General features: G+C 38.5%; 1 long non-coding RNA gene and 1 pseudogene across 2 annotated transcripts in view; both read left to right on the forward strand.

The window, feature by feature from the left end:
* Positions 1-23,144, forward strand: part of LOC102546952 (uncharacterized) — an 88,425-nt gene that overhangs the window by 60,994 nt on the left and 4,287 nt on the right. For both annotated transcript variants that reach the window (XR_005504852.2, XR_005504853.2), the window contains one exon: positions 11,432-11,536. This is a non-coding gene — a long non-coding RNA (uncharacterized LOC102546952). The remainder of the gene's footprint in view (positions 1-11,431; positions 11,537-23,144) is intronic.
* Positions 1,340-3,820, forward strand: Rpl19-ps7 (ribosomal protein L19, pseudogene 7; annotated as a pseudogene).

Below are 23,144 nucleotides of genomic sequence, written 5' to 3' on the forward strand. Positions count from 1 at the left end.
AGAAATGAATCAATATCAGCTCCCTGCCAACAACTCATTTATTTAATTAAGCTAATGTAGAGTAACTCATTCAAACTCTACCCAATGCCATCAATCAGAATTTTTAGCTGAGAAGATAATATAATCGACAATAATTTTTATCAAAGCAAAATCCATAACTTCATTAAACCTAATTGAATGAAGCAAAAGTAATATATATTACTTTTATATATATATTACTTTTATATATATATATTCTACCTATTCTAATATAATTGTTTTAGTCTCATTAAAGAATCACATTTACTCTATTGTTTGTTTGTTTTTCTTTGCTTGCTTGTTTGTTTGTTTTTTGTAACAAAAATAGCTTGGAGAATGTTCTAACTTGGCACATGAAGGGCAGGATCGTTTCTCCCTAGCTTCTTTTTTCTCTAAGATGATGCAATGTGATGTTTTGAAGCAGTTTGTCAATTTTGACTTCATTCCTACTGAATAGGATCAGAAAGTATTTGCTTATATTAAACATTATTTTTTTTTACTTTTACACATTTTATTCATTAATGTTTCATAAAAATGAATATTTAAATGTGATAACATTAAACATTATTTTTGATCTGATGGGAATCATACACATTACTTTTGCTTGTTTTAAAAAGAAAAGTGTACACAAATTGTGTGTACTGTACCTTTAAAACTAACAATTTTCACAGAATTCCAAATCTAATCAAAGAGGTATGTGATGGTAACATGATTATTTTTAACTTCTATTTTTTCTCTACTTCTTGTTTTTCTGAAATGAAAAGGTTTTGGTTTCATATGTGATTGTAAAATAGAAAGGATCATAAAGAGAAACAATCTAGTTCTTTCTGTTTATATTTTATTTCCATCACCACTTGGGAATGTCTCTGAAGACTTAGACACTGGAAGGTCAAATAGGTGACCTTCAGCATAGGAGACACAGTGGCTGAGTCAAGGAAGGTTTAAGACTGAAGGAACCCCAGGACTCCAGGTCCCTCTTATGCTTCATGCTAGCTTTTCTGTTATTATATCTTTTAGAGAAAAATTAATCCTTAATTTGTTGAAGATGCTTTTCTTACAATATTTGACTTTATGTTCCAAAAGAAAGGCCGTTTCACATGAATGATACTTCACCAAAACTCTCTCCAACATACAAATTGTTTAAACCTTTCCATTGTAGAGTGATAAAATTTTTCTGTCCTTTACATGAAACATATCATTTTAAAGAAGAAAATGAACAAATTATTGGAGCATTGGCAATTTGGTATTTAAAACAATTTTATCAGTGAACAATGACATTTTTCCTAAGACAATGTCACAGCGATCCTCCTAAGAACTTCAGAACTCAACCATTGTCGGAAGAACAGTTATTTGGTGTCGTTCTCAAAACTTTGATTTGCATACTATATTCATGAACCCTAATTACATTAACATAATTGTCACACTGGCTCTAAAATACATAATTTAGTTCTGTCCCATGTATATTTTGAGAAGATTTAGTGTAGCTTGTGAAAACTTTAAATGACAAAAACAGAAATAGAATCCTTTCGCAAGAATAAAATTGAATTGTAATTGCATAACAAAACACAGTAATATGTGACCTGGGCCATTGTCTAAGGAGGCACCCCAAATAATTTTGTCAATGTTTCTAGTACAATAACGAACCAAGATTGATGTTGGTTATTTCTTTGTCCAACTGAGGTAGATTCATACTGGAGTACCAGAGCAGCTGTTTGGGGGATAGAGAAGCATTAGGGCAAGAGGAAGCTTGTGAAGGGAAAGAATGAAATAGGAAGAAACACTTAAAATAGAAACATTCAAAGCCAACACATGCAATTCACAAATTAGCTGCATGACAGAAGTTGAGGCAACACAGTCACACACAGGCCTATAATTTTATGTTGCTGCTTGAGTTTTAATATGTGTAAATGCTTTTTATTAAAGGTCTAGGCTAATCTTTCTTTAAATGTTTTCGTACCCATAGTTGTGAAAACATTTCTTTAAATAACCAAATAATCAGAGGCAAGCTTATATGAGTTACGCATTGTGTTTTCGCTGCTGCATCCGCAGCCATGAGTATACTCAGGCTACAGAAGAGGCTTGCCTCTACGTATTCTCCCCTGTGATAAAAAGGTCTGGTTGGACCCCAATGAGAACAACGAAATTGCCAATGCCAACTCCGGTGAGCAGATCAGGAAGCTGATCAAAGATGGGCTGATCATCCGGAAGCCTGTGACTCTCCATTCCCGGGCTCGCTGCCGGAAGAACACCTTGGCCTGACGAAAGGGCAGGCATATGGGCATAGGGAAGAGGAAGGGTACTGCCAACGTTCAGATGCCGGAGAAGGTGACCTGGATAAGAAGGATGAGGATCCTGTGCCGGCTTCTCAGGAGACACTGGGAATCTAAGAAGATTGACCGCCATATGTATCACAGCCTGTACCTGAAGGTCAAAGGGAATGTATTCAAAACCAAGAGGATTCTCATGGAGCAGATCCACAAACGGAAGCCAGACAAGGCCAGCAAGAACTGGCTGACCAATGCTGAGGCTCGCAAGTCTAAGATCAGGGAAGTACGAAATCGCCAGGAAGAGCACCTCTAGGCCAAGAAGGAAGAGATCATCAAGACTCTGTCCAAGGAGAAAGAGACCAAGAAATAAAGTTTCTCTCATGTCTGTACATAGTGGCCTGGCTGTGGCCTCACTTGGATCAGTCATTAAAATAAAACAAGCCTTTGTCCGTTGAGGGAGAAAAACAAGTTACACATTGCAAAAGACTGTAAACTTACATGAGATAAATAGCACATTTCCTTCAACGGCTTGGGTTTCGTGAGCACACACCACCACTAGTGTGTCTAGTTACTTAAGCATAGGTCAGAAGCACCAACACTCTTATTTTATTTCTGTGAGGAATTTGGCAAATGATTTAACTTTGTTAGATGAGGAACCAGATGCATTTATCTGCACAAGTAAACAAAATGTCTCACAGAGTGACTCTTTTCTGGACAAGAGACTATTTCAGTGCTACCCAACAGGTTCCTGGCCTGATGCTTCAGTCACCTACTAGTGTCAAGTGCATAGCTCTAAAAAAATAACCTCATTAATAATGCCTAATTCCAAAAACCATGTCTATACCATGTAATTCTTAGGCATATACACGCACACTCTATGGAAAGATACTGTTTTTAATTCCTGTTAACAAATACTACAATTGACAAACAGGAAGTTTGTGTAGCTTCCTGTCACATTGCTGGGTAAGTTGGAATTGTCAGCAGTTTCCTTTTATGATTTTTATTGATTTTAAATTACACCTATTTATTTACTTATTGCTTAGTGTGTGTCTGTGACTGTGTTGGCTTGGGAATCAAACTCAGGTTTTCTGGGTTGGTAGCAAGCATCTTTACCAGCTGACCATCTCACTAGGACCTCTTTTCATTGCCAACAATCATCAAACTTTATTTATATTATTAGTTCCATTTTATAGACAAAGAAATAGAAAACTAAAGGGATAAAAATTCTATCTTAAGTTGGGCTACATTTTTCATGTGTCCTGCTCAGCTGAATTCTGGATCTAACCTGAATGTTCTTTTGTGTGTTATCTCTAGAAGCCTTCTGTAAAGAAGCTATATGTGCAGTCATTTCTGGAGATGTCCTACTGCTCACTAAGAACCAACAGACCACAGGATAAAATGAGCAATGGAGACATTTACGTCTATCGGCAGTGACACTCTGGGGGCTTTACGCACATGGTGTCTTGAAGTTCAGCACATGTGTGTTTAATGACATAGAGAAGATGCAGGCAGACACAGTATAGGTCACAGCCAGGACCACACTCTCTGTTTCTTCTGCCAGATTTGCCTGGCAAACTCTAGTAAACAGGCAGGTTTTGTTATAGGCAAGGTCATAAGTGCTTGGAAAGCTATCAGAATCTCTCCACGAATGGATTTTTCAATATAATCTTCAGATGTACATAAATAGACAGCTTATATGTATACATGCATTCATCTCTATCTCTATCATTGATCCATTATCTATCTATCTATCTATCTATCTATCTATCTATCTATCTATCTATCTATCTATCTATCTATCTATCTATCTATGTCAGTAAGGAGAGGATCCAGATATTGGGTTGAGTTTTAGCTACTGCATGGATATAAGACATTTAAGAAAAAAGGACCAAGTCTAGAGACTTGGAGTGGTGTTTCTTTGAATAATGAGCATAGGCATGAGAGGAAGTGTACAATTAGATAAAGGTATGTATAATATATGAATTTGTCACACTGATTTGTGCATGTGTGTATGTGTGTGTGTGTGATTCTGTGTACATATGTGTGCATATTTTCACTTTCACTTTGTGAGATCTGGTTTTTCACTGAGGTTGGAGCTTGCCAGCTAGCTGGCCAGGATGCTAAGCGTGCTCAATGTGATAATCTTGTTTCAGCCTCCCCCACACTGGGATAATGGACATGTGTCACTGCACCTGGATCTGCATATGGGCTCTGGATGTCGCCACTCAGTTCCTCCTGCATGCATGTGAACACTGTAGTCACTTTAGCCACCTTCCCAGTGCAGCAAACTGGTTTTTAAGAGTCTAGTGAAACCTTTTTAAATCGGGTGATATACTCTACTTACAAATATTATACCTTCCAAATTTAATACATGCTATATTTTTAAATCTAAGAGAAAACAAAGAGGCAGATTCTGGTAGCCAAAAGGTGAAGACTATGAATGGAATAGGTAACTTGAAGAGGACTCTCTGGCATAAGAAGAAGGTGACACTTAAGTCAGATGTGATTCTGGGGTTAAGACAACGCCATGTGAAGAAAAGCTTATGGGATTGGGAGTCTCTTGAACTTAGTTCCCACACCTTTATAAACAGAATTTGTTTCCTATGTCTCTAAAGGGCACACTAATAATTCCTTGTATATTGTATGCATGAAGACATTCCTAGAGATAATATTAGTCATGTCTCCAAGACTCAGATGTTGACAGAGTGAAGAGAAATCACCAAGAGTGTACTCAAAGTTGCATGTTACTGGGTAATAACAGTTTAAGTGAAATGAGTTCTTAAAGCACTAGATCAGTTAGCTATCAGTATTTGACCTTTGAAGAAAGAACTGTAGTCATTTCCACCTTGCAGATGAGACAGCTAAAGACAGGTGGGAATACTTCTCTAACAATTTAAGAGTTTTAAGTTAGCACAGTTGAAGAAGATAAATTTAATTTTATCTTCTTCTAAAGACAAAAATTGGGAGATCTAAGTAGGCCTGCAGGGTGTCTCTTTGACTCCTACTTTAAAAATACATGTCTTAAACTCAACAATAGCCACTAGACACATGCTTTTTCTCCATTCCACAACACTGTATTCTCCTGAGTTATGAGTAATGGTTGACATGGATTGAGTTCCTACCCTAGCCAGTCTCTGCTAAGTGCATTGTATCCTGGGATTCAGCCAATGATGCTTGGCCAGTATATCTTTGTCTTTTTTATTATTATGGAATTTCTTAGTTAGCCAGTACTCATAGAGTGACATGTGTCACTCCTGGGCTGTGATGAGGAAAAACCCATGTCAGTGGCCCTGACTTTCCCTTCTTTAGCTGCAACAAAGTAGGGTACTGGAGTCCAGATGGCCAAGCCCTAGTACTCCTGCAGCCTGCAATGTTGCATAACTGCATGGAAGCCAATAGTCCTAGAATCTATGTCAACATATGACTGTTCATAAGAAAGAAACCTTTGCCATGTTGAGTCACAGAAAGCATAGGCTCTTCTCAGCACACCACAGCATACCCTGATGGGTAGATAATATCTACAAGGACTGCTAATTACCTTAAATATCTCTGAGCTAGTTCCTGGTCAGATTGGGTGAAAACAGCCAGCTCTGATTGCCTGTCGTGTTCTCCACAGTGTCTACAGTCACGAGGAAGGAGCAAGCTGAGGTGTTGTCAAAATTATCAACAGTGCATTTTGAGTTACACTTTTTATTTTAATATGACAAGTGTTTGCTAAAATATAATTGCATTGAGCCAAATCTACCAAAGCCAGAAATAGGCTTCCACCATACTCAATCTTCTGTCAAGAATTTCTAACGTTGCATATTTAGAAACGGACTGGGGTGAAAACAGTATATAAAAAGGCTGCCTCAAAATTAGAAAGATTCTAACTTTAGCCTGCTGTAGATAACAAAAACAAAACACATTGCTTAACCAAAGAATGAGAATAGAGCAAATTATTTCAATTTTATGGAAACATTCCACTGAAATAAAATGAAGACGTAAAGCAAGCCGCTGAAAGGATTGGGTTCATTAGTAGGAAACTAGTGATGGTAAATAATGATCTCTAGCGATAAATTTGTTTTTTAATGAGAGAAGGATTTATTTTATGATGATTAAATGCTAAGCAATAGAAAAAAGTGTATCTAGAGAGAGAGAGAGAAAGAGGGCAAAGGTTGAGAGAGAGATTAGTTGCTTTTTGCCACACAGTTCATAATGAGGATGATTAGAGGAAACTGTAATTGATTACTAATACCTTTCACCCTGAACAGAAGAGGAGTTACGCAGAATTAATCTGTGGAGTTATAATAAAATAGATGATGATAAATACAGCATGGAATTCTCAGTGTAGACCCAAACAGAGATAAGGAAAAGGAAATCATTTAGTGATCTTTTAGTACTAAGGATTTAATAATACACAGCTTTAAGAAATGCACCAAAAATGTAATATTGATTATTCTGAACGTTCACATGGGGCTCTCGAGGCATGAACCACTAGTGTGTGTGTGTGTGTGTGTGTGTGTGTGTGTGTGTGTGTGAGAGAGAGAGAGAGAGAGAGAGAGAGAGAGAGAGAGAGAGAGAAGAAAGGCAGAGACAGAGACAGATGATAATGGTGTGAAAATGACAGTTTTTACTTCCAAACTGGGTGTGTCTGTGTGGGTTCCACCTCCACAGGCTGCAGGGAACCGCCTGTCATATCATCTCCCCACGTAAGGAAATTGAGATGCAGAAATTTTAATTTTTTTCCAATTCACAAGGGCAGAAGTAGATTAGTGTGAGGGGCTCCAGTATTTTTGTTGTTCACTACTCTGCTTATGTCTCTCCCAACCCATTGCTTTGGGTTTGGGTGGAAAGAGAGATTTTTACAAACTTAACTCATCGTTGTAAAAAGAGCAATTGACTTAAAATCAGAAAAGCTAAATGTCATTGTCCTCCACCTCTATTATCACCAACAGAGGAGCCTGCACGAGAGTTCTTCTTTTGTGTTAAAAATTCTTCCACATACACTGTACAAGATTATTATCTGAATAAACAAGGGATGGAGAATAGTATTTGGGTAGTGTTTGAATAATTTCTAAGTGTTCTCTACATATGATTCAGACAGAGAATTTATGTGAACATTGAGAGTATCTCATGCCATTTAAAAATGAAATAATCAACTTTGCTTCTATAACAAGGAGACATAGACCAAATGGCTCAAGTAACAAAGTTTTCATTTTGGTTGTGAATTTTTGTTTGTGTTTGGTTTTTCCTTAGAGGTCTGAAGGTAAGGAGTTTCAGAAGGCTAAGTCAAGTTCCAGGGAAGGTTTTATTTCTGCTTTGTAAGTTATCTTGCATCAGCCTCTCATGAGGAAAAAAAATTACAAGCTTCTGGTGCCTTCTCATAAAGAGAACCTTCTCATAATCTCAAAAAACCTAGTTACATCCCAAGTCTGCTCTCTCAATCAGGGGTTTCAGCTTCAACAAAGGTATTCGAAGGGGCCAATAATAAGTTAATGACATTATGTTTATGTTGGTCAGGAATCTGAGAGGCTAGTTTGAAGACAAAGAGAAATGATGTCCTTCTGAAATTGGTACTAAGCAGACATTTGGTGAACCCGGGTTGTCTCAAGAAAAAAAAATGTGTTGATTCTACATGCAGGCTCCATAGAATTGAAACTGTTTTATATAAGGAGGCAGAGGCATTTTTTTGAAAATTCAGAAAACTAGTTTATAAGACACTTCTTCATAGTGGGTAATTCTGTTTCCTGTTCAGCAAACCCAAGATCCCTTTAATTCCCTAGTTGGGATGACTTAAGCCAGATCACTTAACCTAAGTCAAATGGACTGATAAAAAGCAACTAATGTGTGAAATTATTGCAAGAACTGAATGAACATGTGCATGTGATGCTTTACAGCAGATTATTGTCTCAACAATTGACAGTTTTCTACAACTGAGAAACTATTTGACTCTTCCAATTTTTAGTCCATTACTTTACCAGATGTTGAACACCTATGACGTGATAACCATTTTTCTCACATTGTATGACTTTTTCCTATGGAAAAATAGAAACATGATTCATGTACACTTATTCATTTATTTTTGATTCATTCACCCAGCAATTTGGTAAATAACAATGGAACACATTTTTATGGCAGCCCTCGTTTGTGTTGCTAAGGTGCCTTGCCCAGATGCTGATCACTGTTTGCAGCTCCTAGACGTGTTCTAGAGACTACACATTCAAACATTGCCAGATAATCTCCTTTTCATACATTTCTGCTGCTTCAGCTTTTTGATACTGATTTTTTAACATCCATATTTCCAATTACTGCCTCTGTATCACACCTGGGAGGCTTTAAGACTCACTAAACACACGAAGCAGTGAATTGTGGATCTGCAATCTCAGCTCACTTACTCTCCATTCAAACTTTCAGCAACTTTTTCAGCTGCTTAAACAAAAACTCTCAATCATCCTTGACTCTTTTCTTGTCCCCACACCTGTGTCCTGGAAGCCTTCCTTTCAGACTCTACCTGGGACTTAACCACTCCTTGTTTCTTTCACGTCTGTCCTCATCCCACTGTACTGACTTCTATGTGCGTCACTGCTAAACAGCTTTCTTTTGAGTCCTTTTGTTTTTTGGTTGCTTCCCTGAAACATATTTTGTCTCTCAGGGCAATTCATTTTAAGTATCTCTTTTAATGCAATAGGATCTATTTCTTCTTGCTTATTTTATTAGTATGCTTACATGTAGGTTAATAAATTGGAGAACTGAGTTAAAAATCTACCTGTGACACTTTCTAAACAGTCTCAATGAGTAATTTAGAAATACCAGATTAGGGGTTGGGGATTTAGCTCAGCGGTAGAGCGCTTGCCTAGCGAGCGCAAGGCCCTGGGTTCGGTCCCCAGCTCCGAAAAAAAAAAAAAAAAGAAAAGAAAAAAAAAGAAATACCAGATTATACCATGAAGTAAAATGATAAAGAAAATGAAGAGAGATATAATCATATGTATATGCAGTATATAGAAAAAATTCAAAAAAGAAACACTTTAAATGCATTTCTATATAAATACATATACACCCCCTTGTAAAGAGCGAAAGACTGAAATTCTCAGCATGTATGGGGTACGTGTACCAGAGAAGTTGGCACGAAACTGATGAAACAAAGCAAGTTCAAATATTAGGAATATCAGCATTGAGGTTTCAATCTCATCCTGAGACTTGCAGGAGTGGGACTAACTTCCTCCCTATTTCTGTACTTACCTCAGAATATGTAACCTGCCATCTCACAAGAAGGTGGTCACCAGAATCTTAGTCTCAGCCAATGGGACACATTCACTTCCAAAATCCCAGGCCCATGCCCCATGGTTCATGTAGTCTTTGTCCACATGTAATAAAGAACATAAACTATCTCACCACGGATCTTCTGAGACTGGTTCCTTTTACTGAGCTATAACATTTTGGGGAAGACACCCTCCCCAAACTGTCATTGTTGGACTTTTGAATTACCTCCCTAGTCAGGTTCCCATTGAAGGCAGAGGATCACATCAGAGCTCACCTGGGGCTACCTGTACCTCTGTATTCCTTTTCTAAGAGCTGTGAGATTAGTCCAGCATTCCTGGCCAGACCAAATTTCTGCAGACCCCATTTATCCTGGTCTCTGCTTTACCCCTCCTGACCTGGCTTGCAGCTTTGTCTGACACAGAATTGGATAGGACCCTCACCTGTTCCAGACTTTGCCCTGTATTTTCTGAGGTGGTATAATAGTTGGTGATATCCAGACACCCTGAGAGAAGGGGCAAAACCCAGAACCACAATCAAGTTTCCAGATATCTTGGTGAATTAAGATAGTGAAAGTAGAATTGTTTACATAAAATATTATATTAAATTGTATATATCCAAGTACACATTATTGGCATAAAAGTATTTTGCAAGGAGTCGCTTGGCTTCTCTTTGGGTGATGGCTTGGGCATTAAAGGATACAGGATGAGAGGGAAGAAACATTCGCTAAGCTAAAGTTTGGAGAGTCCTTCGCCAAACAACAGAACTCCATTGCAGATGTAAGAGCAGCAGGGATAAATAGTCAGACTCCTGAAAGCAGGTCTCAATAGACAAACGTGATGTTCCAGTAGTTCATCTGGAAATTAATTATATGAAACTCATGACTTTTTCCCATACAAAAATGCTGTTATTCACAGTAGTGCTGTGAGCAATATGAGTATCCCATGGCCAACACGTAAATGCTTACTTAGCTCATAATGCAACTGAATTTGCTGCTCAGAGGAAAATAATATTCGCTTGCAATGTGTAATGAAAGAACACAGGGAAAAAAACTAAAAGCTTGAATAAAAATAGAGTCTTATTTCTCTTGTGGGCTCCTGCTGAGTGAGCATACTTAATTAAAAGAGGATGAAGGAGAGGAGGAAGGTGTTGACGGAGGGTAGGAAAAGGATTGCTAAGAACTCACATGGGTTTTAGACATGAGCAGCTTTGGTTATTGTCTCATTTCACTTGGACAAAGAAGCTACTGGTTTCCCTTGAGATCGCAGGATCTATTTGTAGTATTTCTTGTTTGTTGGCATGACATCCATCATTATCTTACAAATTTTCAATGCAACGAATGAACGAGAAAAAAACAGGAAGTAAAATTTTGTTTAAGAACTTTAAGAAAAGAAACAGAACAGAAATGAGTTTATGTGTCTGTGAAAAGAATAGTTATGTGGAGTTAATAGAAGAAACAAAAAGGGTCCGTCACACTGTGTGTTTTGCTTTGGGTAGATGATTCCCTCCAAGAAGTACGTATGAACCATCCTCTACCGATTAGTGTAAGACAAAGATAAAAATCACTGATGTTTAACTGGGTGGCTTCATTGAAAGTATTTCTCTTTAATCATGTTCATAAGGGTACACTGTAATAAACTAATGTACTGATAAAGCATTTCAATTCAACTGAAAAATAAGATTTTAATTGTCCATACATTTTCTTTAGCTTTCTGGTATATGCAGTCAGAGCTGTGACTAAAACAGATGATCCCTGTTTTAGGCAAGTATAACAAAGCACAAGGCCACAAGGATAGCAGAGTGGAAGAAACACCGAAGGAAGCAAGAAAACAAAAATCCCATTTTGTCTTTTGTAGGATAATTTACCGTTTAAAAATTAATGTTTTCCAATTTCACCATTAATACAGTTTTATCTGTGTGCAATGCTAAGAATGCTATCGGGATGTTATTTGGAGAGACAGAGCAATGCCACTGAGGAGAACATATTCGACAGTACTTGACTCACATACGAGGTAATTTCACATAAAACCCTTCATTTCTATTTGCCTCACATTACTTAACTGTAAAAAGTCATTGTGAACATTACAGGGGTATATGTGTACAAAATCCTATGTTAAGTCCAGCATATGGTGACTAGTCAATGAATGTTAGCTATTATACCTCACACCAAACAAACGTTTTGACATACAGTTCCTTTATCTGCCAGAAATTAGATTTTAGTTTCAAGAATATTTAATGTCAAACTATGCCAAGTGTATATTGATTTTCTCATGTATTTTAGATGGAATATTTTAGAGATTTATAGCATTTCAAGGTCATTTTTTGCTGACCAACAGATGTCAATATTTATTACACTCTTGAAGAATGTCTATCACGGTATCATAAAATTTGTCAGAGGGTTAAAGTTGTGGTGTAGCATTTTAATTTGCAAATTGCTGATAAAAGATTTTATGCAGAGAACTTGCTCTCTGAAAGCTGGGATGACTAGCCATCACAGAAGTGGGGTTGCTTCTAGGAGCTTCCATAGTGCCCCTTCCATGACACTCATTACTCTGTTTCTTCACATGCATTTCCAAGTCTATAATGCATAAATTGTAGAGGAATCTTAACCTAGGAACATGGCTGATCTGGTAAGGGAGCACATCCAGTGTTCTTCTAAATCTATGTGAGTCTATAGAATGCAGACACACTCTGGATTACAGTATGATCTGGCTAGAATACAAAAACTCCCTTAGTACACACCTTTTTTTTTGAACATGTTTTTTATTTTCTTTTTGTTTTGTTTTCTTTCTTGTTTTTTTTACCTTTATTAACTTGATAATTTCTTATTTACATTTCGATTGTTATTCCCCGTTCCAGTTTCCTGGCCAACATCCACCTAACCCCTCCACCTCCCCTTCTATATGGGCTTCCCCTCGCCATCCTCCCCCCACTACCACCCTCCCCCCAACAATCTAGTTCACTGGGTGTTCAGTCTTGGCAGGACCAAGGGCTTCCCCTTCCACTGGTGCTCTTACTAGGCTATTCATTGCTACCTATGAGGTTGGAGCCCAGGATCAGTCCATGTATTGTCTTTGGGTAGTGGCTTAGTCCCTGGAAGCTCTGGTTGCTTGGCATTGTTGTTAATATTGGGTCTCGAGCCCCCTTCAAGCTCTTCCAGTCCTTTCTCTGATTCCTTCAACGGGGGTCCCATTCTCAGTTCAGTGGATTGATGCTGGCATTTGCCTATATATTTGCTGTATTCTGGCTGTGTCTCTCAGGAGAGATCTACATCCGGTTCCTGTCGGCCTGCACTTCTTTTCTTCATCTATCTTATCAAGTTAGGTGGCTGTATCTATGGACCACATGTGGGGCAGACTCTGAATGGGTGTTCCTTCTGCCTCTGTTCTAAACTGCCTCCCTATTCCCTGCCAAGGGTATTCTTGTTCCCCTTTTAAAGAAGGAGTGAAGCATTCGCATTTTGGTCATCTTTCTTGAGTTTCATGTGTTCTGTGCATCTAGGGTAATTCAAGCAATTGGGCTAATAGCCACTTAAAAATGAGTGCATACCATGTGTGTTTTTCTGTGATTGGGTTACCTCACTCAGGATATTTTCCAGTTCCATCCATTTGCCTATGAATTTCATGAAGTCATTGTTTTTGATAGCTGAGTAATAAAACATTGTGTAGATGTACTACATTTTCTGTATCCATTCCTCTGTTGAAGGGCATCTGGGTTCTTTCCAGCTTCTGGCTATTATAAATAAGGCTGCGATGAACATAGTGGAGCACGTGTCTTTTTTATATGTTGGGGCATCTTTTGGGTATATGCCCAAGAGAGGTATAGCTGGGTCCTCAGGCAGTTCAATGTCCAATTTTCTGAAAAACATCCAGACTGATTTCCAGAATGGTTGTACCAGTCTGCAATCCCACCAACAAAGGAGGAATGTTCCTCTTTCTCCACATCCTCCCCAGCATCTGCTGTCACCTAAGTTTTTTTTTTGTTTGTTTTTTCTGTTTTTTTTTTTTGTCTTTTTTTTGTCACCTGAGTTTTTGATCTTAGCCATTCTCACTGGTGTGAGGTGAAATCTCAGGGTTGTTTTGAGTTGCATTTCCCTTATGACTAAAGATGTTGAACATTTCTTTAGGTGTTTCTCAGCCATTCGGCATTCCTCAGCTTTGAATTTTTTGTTTAGCTCTGAACTCCATTTTTTAATAGGGTTATTTGTCTCCCTGCGGTCTAACTTCTTTGTATATTTTGGATATAAGCCTTCTATCTGTTGAAAGATTGGTAAAGATATTTTCTGAATCTGTTGGTTGTCAATTTGTCCTAACAACAGTGTCCTTTGCCTTACAGAAGCTTTGCAGTTTTATGAGATCCCATTTGTCAATTCTTGATCTTAGAGCATAAGCCATTGGTGTTTTGTTCAGGAAATTTTCTCCAGTGCCATGTGTTTGAGATGCTTCCCCACTTTTTCTTCTATTATTTGAGTGTATCTGGTTTAATGAGGAGGTCCTTGATCCACTTGGATTTAAACTTTGTTTAGGGTGATAAGCATGGATCGATATGCATTCTTCTACATACTGACCTCCCATTGAACCAGCACCATTTGCTATCTTTTTTTCTATTGCATGGTTTTGGCTCCTTTGTCAAAAATCAAGTGACCATAGGTGTGTGGGTTCTTACCTGGGTCTTCAATTCCATTTCACTGGTGTATCTGTCTGTCTCTGTACCAATAACATGCAGTTTTTATCACTATTGCTCTGTAATACTGCTTGAGTTAAGGGATAGTGATTTCCCCAGAAGTGCTTTTATTGTTGAGGATAGTTTTAGATATCCTGGGTTTTTTGTTATTTCATATGAATTTGCACATTGTTCTGTCTAACTTTCTGAAGAATTGGTTTTGTATTTTGATGGGGATTGCATTGAATCTGTAGATCGCTTTTGGTAAAATGGCCATTTTTTACTATATTAATCCTGCCAATCCATGAGCATGGGAGATCTTTCCATCTTCTGAAGTCTTCTTCAATTTCTTTCTTCAGAGTCTTGAAGTTCTTATCATACAGATCTTTTATTTGCTTGGTTAAAGTCACACCGAGGTATTTTATATTATTTGGGACTATTATGAAAGATGTCGTTTCCCTAATTTCTTTCTCGGCTTGTTTCTCTTTTGTGTAGAGGAAGGCTACTGATTTATTTTAGTTAATTTTATACCCAGCCATATTGCCTAAGGTGTTTATCAGGTTTAGTAGTTCTCTGGTGGGACTTTTGGGATTACGTAAATATACTATCATATCATCTGCAAATAGTGATATTTTGACTTCTTCTTTTCCATTCTGTATCTCCTTGATCTCCTTTTGTTGTCTGATTGCTCTGGCTAGAACTTCAAGAACTATATTGAATAAGTAGGGAGAGGGTGGGCAGCCTTGTCTAGTCCCTGATTTTAGTGGGATTGCTTCAAGTTTCTCTCCATTTAGTTTAATTTTAGCTACTGGTTTGCTGTATATAGCTTTTACTATGTTTAGGTATGGGCCTTGAATTCCTATTCTTTCCAGGACTTTTATCATGAAGGGGTGTTGAATTTTGTCAAATGCTTTCTCAGCATCTAATGAAATGATCATGTGGTTTCTATCTTTCAGTTTGTTTATATGATGAATTACGTTGATGGCTTTCCATATATTAAACCATCCCTGCATGCCTGGGATGATCATGGTGGATGATTGTTTTGATGTGTTCTTGGATTTGGTTTGCCAGAATTTTATTGAGTATTTTTGCATCGATATTCATAAGGGAAATTGGTCTGAAATTTTCTTTCTATGTTGGGCCTTTGTGTGGTTTAGGTATAAAAGTAATTGTGGCTTCATAGAAGGAATTCGGTAGCGCTCCATCTGTTTCAATTTTGTGGAATAGTTTGGATAGTATTGGTATGAGGTCTTCTATGAAGGTCTGATAGAATTCTGCACTGAACCCGTCTGGACCTGGGCTCTTTTTGGTTGGGAGACCTTTAATGACTTCTATTTGGCTAGGAGTTGTGGGGTTGTTTAAATGGTTTATCTGTTCTTGATTTAACTGCAGTACCTGGTATCTGTCGAGGAAATTGTCCATTTCCTGCAGATTTTCAAGTTTTGTTGAATATAGGCTTTTGTAGTAGAATCTGACGATTTTTTTAATTTCCTCTGATTCTGTAGCTATGTATCCCATGAATTTCTGATTTTGTTAATTTGGACACATTCTCTGTGTCCTCTCGTTAGTCTGGCTAAGGGTTTATCTATCTTATTGATTTTCTCAAAGAACCAACTTTTCGTTCTGATTTTTTGTATGGTCCTTTTTATTTCTACTTGGTTGATTTCAGCTCTGAGTTTGATTATTTCCTGCTTTCTATTCCTCCTGGATGTATTTGCTTCTTTTTTGTTCTAGAGCTTTTAGGTGTGCTGTCAAGCTGCTGATATATGCTCTCTCCTGTTTCTTTCTGCTGGCACTCAGAGCTATGAGTTTTCCTCTTAGCACAGCTTTCATTGTGTCCCATAAGTTTGGGTATGTTGTACCTTCATTTTCATTAAATTCTAAGAAGTCTTTAATTTCTTTTTTTATTTCTTCCTTGACCAGTTTATCATTGAGTAGAACATTGTTCAACTTCCATGTATATGTGGGCATTCTTCCCTTATTGTTATTGAAGACCAGCTTTAGGCCGTGGTGGTCTGATAGGATTCATGGGATTATTTCTATCTTTCTGTATCTGTTGAGGCATGTTTTATGGCCTATTATATGGTCAATTTTGGAGAAAGTACCATGAGGTCGTGAGAAGAATGTATATCCTTTTGCTTTAGGATAGAATGTTCTATAAATATCTGTTAAGTCTATTTGGCTCATGACTTCTCTTAGTCTGTCTATGTCTCTGTTTAATTTCTGTTTCTGTGATTTGTCCATTGATGAAGGTGGGGTGTTGAAATCTCCTACTATTATTGTGTGAGGTGCAATGTGTGTTTTGAGCTCTAGTAAAGTTTTTTTTAATGTATGTAGGTGCCCTTGTATTTGGAGCATAGATATTTAATATTGAGAGTTCATCTTGGTGGATTTTTCCTTTGATGAATACGAAGTGTTGTTCCTTATCTTTTTTGATAACTTTTAGTTGAAAACCGATTTTATTCGATATTAGAATGGCTACTCCATTTACTTCTTCAGACCATTTGCTTGGAAAGTTGTTTTCTAGCCTTTCACTTTGAGGTAATGTCTGTCTTTGTCTCTGAGGTGTGTTTCCTGTAGGCAGCAGAATGCAGGATCCTCATTGCGTATCCAGTTTGTTAATCTGTGTCTTTTTATTGGGGAGTTGAGATCATTGATGTTGAGAGATATTGCGGACTAGTTATTGCTTCCTCTTATATTCATATTTGGATGCAAGATTATGTTTGTGCACTTCTCTTCTCTTTGTTTTGTTGCCAAGATGATTAGTTTCTTGCTTTTTCTAGGTTGTAGCTTGCCTCCTTATGTTGGGCTTTACCATTTATTATCTGTTGTAGGGCTGGATTTGTAGAACGATATTGTGTAAATTTGATTTTGTCATGGAATATCTTGGTTTCTCCATCTATGTTATTTGAGAGTTTTGCAGGATACAGTAATCTGGGCTGGCATTTGTGTTCTCTTAGGGTCTGTATGACATCTGTCCTGGATGTTCTGGCTTCCATAGTCTCTGGTGAGAAGTCTGGTGTGATTCTGATAGGTCTTCCTTTATATGTTACTCGACCTTTTTCCTTTACTGCTTTTAATATTCTTTCTTTATTTTGTGTATTTGGTGTTTTGACTATTATGTGATGGGAGGATTTTCTTTTCTGGTCCAAGTACCCACCTTTAATCCCTAACATTGAAGGTAAGCTTAGTTTATAGAAGGAAGAAGCCGTGTTTGTATGTGATGTCTAACTGAGGAGCAGACAAAGTGACAAACCAGAGAAAGATTTGGCATAATGCTTCAGAGATCAGATACATCCAACTCTCATGAAAAGGAGAGTAAGGAGAGGCAACTTTAGATCAGTGCAGGGTGTGTGTGTGTGTGTGTGTGTGTGTGTGTGTGTGTGTGTGTGTGTGTTTTACTAAAGCTCTTTTACACAGACAGGATACAGAGAGAACAAGCTAAACATAGGTGAAGACAGAATTAATCAGGAAAGGAGAAGGAGCCAGAAGATTAGAACATATTACCACAGTTAGTATGAGGGCAAGCAGAAATTTTTTAGTCAGAAGCCGAGAGAAGCTGGATTTAATCAGTCAGTTTAGAGAGGAGTTTAGAGCCAGAACAGCAGAGTTGAACCAGCCAGAGTTCAGAAAGAACTAGAAAGAATGAGTTTATTCAACACTAAGCCTGCAAGATGAAATTACATCTGTGGGAATAAAAGTTACTTTCACAGTAAATCAAATTGGATACCTCTAGGTGGTATGTACTGGTGCTTCAAATTCAATAATCTAAGATATGTCAAACTTGTTGAAAATCCCCATATTCTCCAGTTCACCATCTAATGTATTTGAGACATTTATTTCCCAAACTTTTGTTAGGTAAAAGGCTATCCTTAATCCTTAAAACCACATAGTCAGTGAATATTAATGAGTTCCTCTCCTTTGGTCCCTAAACCATGTTTATGGTACTTTCTTATCTTTCTATATAAAAATCTGCCTAGGATCAAAGTCTGTCAATTGCAAACAACTCTCCTAGACTAACACACAAGCCCCCAAAGGACACAAAGCTGCATCGGAACTATTATGTCGTACACCTCTGGTTTTACCCTAGAGCCAGGTTGCTCTGTGATATGGAGTAATGTGAATGCTACCAGAATTATCTTTAGAGTTGTAGATCAGTACCTGGCACGCATGAGCATCCATTACATGGTATTTCAGTTTGCTTTCCATAATGTCGACATTTCCATTAGCTCACTGATTGTCCATGTTCATCCCATTTCTGGATGGTAGCATGTTTTAGCATGCAAAAGTGCATACTACAGATGACATATTAATAATATTCTAATGAAGTTTTCCATTAAAGTTTTCCGTTGTTTTGATTTTTGGTTTTGGGTTTTTGTTGTTTTGTTTTTGTTCTTATTCTTCACGGCTAGTATATTAGTTCATACAGAGGTGTGTTCTAATTGGTGTTACTATTACTGTGTTGAAAGACCATGACCAAATGCAAATCGAGGAAGAAAGGGTTTGTTTGTCTTACACTTCCATATCTCTGTTCATCACTGAAAGATGTCAGGATATGAATTTAAGGAGGACAGGGACATGGAGGCAGGAGCTATTGGAAAGGCCACAGAGGGGTTCTGCTTAGTGGCTTGTGCCTCATGCTTTGCTTAACCTGCTTTCTTATAGCACCGAGGATCACCAGCCTAGGGATAGCACCACCCAAAATGGACTGGGCTCTTCCCCATCAGGCACTAGTTAAGAAAATGCCCCATAGGCTTGCCTATGGCCTAATGTTGTGGAAACATTTTGTCGTTGCTATAAATATTAAATATACCTCATTCCCTTACTTTACCAGCATCGTTGAGGCACATGGCATTAGCAGGTACATTCATCTCAGCGGTGGCCGGTTCTAGGGCACCATGCTACCCTACCTCCAGCTAGTCTCTGTTCCGGTAGTCTTTCCACTCCTGTTGCTAGCTGCATTCCGTGGCTACCCTTTCCCTACCCTCTCCAGGCCGGCTCTTTGCTGCAAACTCTGTCCACATTCCCTGCAACCTGGTAAAATCAGGACTCTAGAGGTCCCAGCAGCGGCTGGTCCCCTGCGACTCTGGGACCTGCTCTGGTCACAGCACTGGCTGTCCTATCACAGCTCTCTGCCACAGACTCTGCCCACACTCCCAGCAACTGCTCCCTAATGGTTATAGTATCAACTCCTAACCCGTTAAAATCAAAACTTCAGATGCTTGTAACTTAACAATCAGATTTATCTAAGTAATTTATCTCAATAAATATACATTCTACAAATCGTTCACACAATAAACTAATCTCCAACTGGTAATGATATAAACTGCCCACCTAGATAAGATAACTTGACCTAAAAAAAATCCATCCCTTAAGAAATATTTGTAACTACCTACGGCCATTTAAGGCCACATAGATATGGCTCATCCTTCTCTGCCTCCACCTTGGTTCCTCTCCATCGCCTCTTCCTTACAAATACTTTGTCCCCGCCTTACTTTTTACTGTCCAATTACAGGCCTCACCTTAACTTGTGCCAGCCCTCATCTGCATGTAGACATCAACCTACATTTTGTCACTTGAGATTCTCTTGTCTTAGATGATTCTAGCTAGTATCAAGTTATCTTAAAGTAACCAGCACAAGAAATAAGCTTGCTTCTTTTTTTTTTTATTAACTTGAGTATTTCTTTTTTTTTTTTTATTAACTTGAGTATTTCTTATATACATTTCGAGTGTTATTCCCTTTCCCGGTTTCCGGGCAAACATCCCCCTCCCCCCTCCCGTTCCTTATGGGTGTTCCCCTCCCAACCCTCCCCCCATTGCCGCCCTCCCCCCATAGACTAGTTCACTGGGGGTTCAGTCTTAGCAGGACCCAGGGCTTCCCCTTCCACTGGTGCTCTTACTAGGATATTCATTGCTACCTATGGGGTCAGAGTCCAGGGTCAGTCCATGTATAGTCTTTAGGTAGTGGCTTAGTCCCTGAAGCTCTGGTTGCTTGGCATTGTTGTACTTTTGGGGTCTCGAGCCCCTTCAAGCTCTTCCAGTTCTTTCTCTGATTCCTTCAACAGAGGACCTATTCTCAGTTCAGTGGTTTGCTGCTGGCATTCGCCTCTGTATTTGCTGTATTCTGGCTGTGTCTCTCAGGAGCGATCTACATCCGGCTCCTGTCTGTCTGCACTTCTTTGCTTCATCCATCTTGTCTAATTGGGTGGCTGTATATGTATGGGCCACATGTGGGGCAGGCTCTGAATGGGTGTTCCTTCAGTCTCTGTTTTAATCTTTGCCTCTCCCTTCCCTGCCAAGGGTATTCTTTTTCCTCATTTAAAGAAGGAGTGAAGCATTCACATTTTGATCATCCGTCTTGAGTTTCGTTTGTTCTAGGGATCTAAGGTAATTCAAGCATTTGGGCTAATAGCCACTTATCAATGAGTGCATACCATGTATGTCTTTCTGTGATTGGGTTAGCTCACTCAGGATGATATTTTCCAGTTCCAACCATTTGCCTACGAATTTCATAGACTCGTTGTTTTTGATAGCTGAGTAATATTCCATTGTGTAGATGTACCACATTTTCTGTATCCATTCCTCTGTTGAAGGGCATCTGGGTTCTTTCCAGCTTCTGGCTATTATAAATAAGGCTGCGATGAACATAGTGGAGCACGTGTCTCTTTTATATGTTGAGGCATCTTTTGGGTATATGCCAAAGAGAGGTATAGCTGGATCCTCAGGCAGTTCAATGTCCAATTTTCTGAGGAACCTCCAGACTGATTTCCAGAATGGTTGTACCAGTCTGCAATCCCACCAACAATGGAGGAGTGTTCCTCTTTCTCCACATCCTCGCCAGCATCTGCTGTCCCCTGAGTTTTTGATCTTAGCCATTCTCACTGGTGTGAGGTGAAATCTCAGGGTTGTTTTGATTTGCATTTCCCTTATGACTAAAGATGTTGAACATTTCTTTAGGTGTTTCTCAGCCATTCGGCATTCCTCAGCTGTCAATTCTTTGTTTAGCTCTGAACCCCATTTTTAATAGGGTTATTTGTTTCCCTGCGGTCTAACTTCTTGAGTTCTTTGTATATTTTGGATATAAGGCCTCTATCTGTTGTAGGATTGGTAAAGATCTTTTCCCAATCTGTTGGTTGCCGTTTTGTCCTAACCACAGTGTCCTTTGCCTTACAGAAGCTTTGCAGTTTTATGAGATCCCATTTGTCGATTCTTGATCTTAGAGCATAAGCCATTGGTGTTTTGTTCAGGAAATTTTTTCCAGTGCCTATGTGTTCCAGATGCTTCCCTAGTTTTTCTTCTATTAGTTTGAGTGTGTCTGGTTTGATGTGGAGGTCCTTGATCCACTTGGACTTAAGCTTTGTACAGGGTGATAAGCATGGATCGATCTGCATTCTTCTACATGTTGCCCTCCAGTTGAACCAGCACCATTTGCTGAAAATGCTATCTTTTTTCCATTGGATGGTTTTGGCTCCTTTGTCAAAAATCAAGTGCCCATAGGTGTGTGGGTTCATTTCTGGGTCTTCAATTCTCTTCCATTGGTCTATCTGTCTGTCTCTGTACCAATACCATGCAGTTTTTATCACTATTGCTCTGTAATACTGCTTGAGTTCAGGGATAGTGATTCCCCCTGAAGTCCTTTTATTGTTGAGGATAGCTTTAGCTATCCTGGGTTTTTTGTTATTCCAGATGAATTTGCAAATTGTTCTGTCTAACTCTTTGAAGAATTGGATTGGTATTTTGATGGGGATTGCATTGAATCTGTAGATTGATTTTGGTAAAATGGCCATTTTTACTATATTAATCCTGCCAATCCATGAGCATGGGAGATCTTTCCATCTTCTGAGGTCTTCTTCAATTTCTTTCCTCAGTGTCTTGAAGTTCTTATTGTACAGATCTTTTACTTGCTTGGTTAAAGTCACACCGAGGTACTTTATATTATTTGGGTCTATTATGAAGGGTGTCGTTTCCCTAATTTCTTTCTCGGCTTGTTTCTCTTTTGTATAGAGGAAGGCAACTGATTTATTTGAGTTAATTTTATACCCAGCCACTTTGCTGAAGTTGTTTATCAGCTTTAGTAGTTCTCTGGTGGAACTTTTGGGATCACTTAAATATACTATCATGTCATCTGCAAATAGTGATATTTTGACCTCTTCTTTTCCGATCTGTATCCCCTTGATCTCCTTTTGTTGTCTGATTGCTCTGGCTAGAACTTCAAGAACTATATTGAATAAGTAGGGAGAGAGTGGGCAGCCTTGTCTAGTCCCTGATTTTAGTGGGATTGCTTCAAGTTTCTCTCCATTTAGTTTAATGTTAGCAACTGGTTTGCTGTATATGGCTTTTACTATGTTTAGGTATGGGCCTTGAATTCCTATTCTTTCCAGGACTTTTATCATGAAGGGGTGTTGAATTTTGTCAAATGCTTTCTCAGCACCTAATGAAATGATCATGTGGTTTTGTTCTTTCAGTTTGTTTATATAATGGATCACGTTGATGGTTTTCCGTATATTAAACCATCCCTGCATGCCTGGGATGAAGCCTACTTGATCATGGTGGATGATTGTTTTGATGTGCTCTTGAATTCGGTTTGCCAGAATTTTATTGAGTATTTTTGCGTCGATATTCATAAGGGAAATTGGTCTGAAGTTCTCTTTCTTTGTTGTGTCTTTGTGTGGTTTAGGTATAAGAGTAATTGTGGCTTCGTAGAAGGAATTCGGTAGGGCTCCATCTGTTTCAATTTTGTGGAATAGTTTGGATAATATTGGTATGAGGTCTTCTATGAAGGTTTGATAGAATTCTGCACTAAACCCGTCTGGACCTGGGCTCTTTTTGGTTGGGAGACCTTTAATGACTGCTTCTATTTCCTTAGGAGTTATGGGGTTGTTTATCTGGTTTATCTGTTCCTGATTTAACTTCGATACCTGGTATCTGTCTAGGAAATTGTCCATTTCCTGAAGATTT

The sequence above is a fragment of the Rattus norvegicus genome, chromosome 5 (genome assembly GCF_036323735.1).
Source record: "Rattus norvegicus strain BN/NHsdMcwi chromosome 5, GRCr8, whole genome shotgun sequence".
NCBI lineage: Eukaryota > Metazoa > Chordata > Mammalia > Rodentia > Muridae > Rattus > Rattus norvegicus.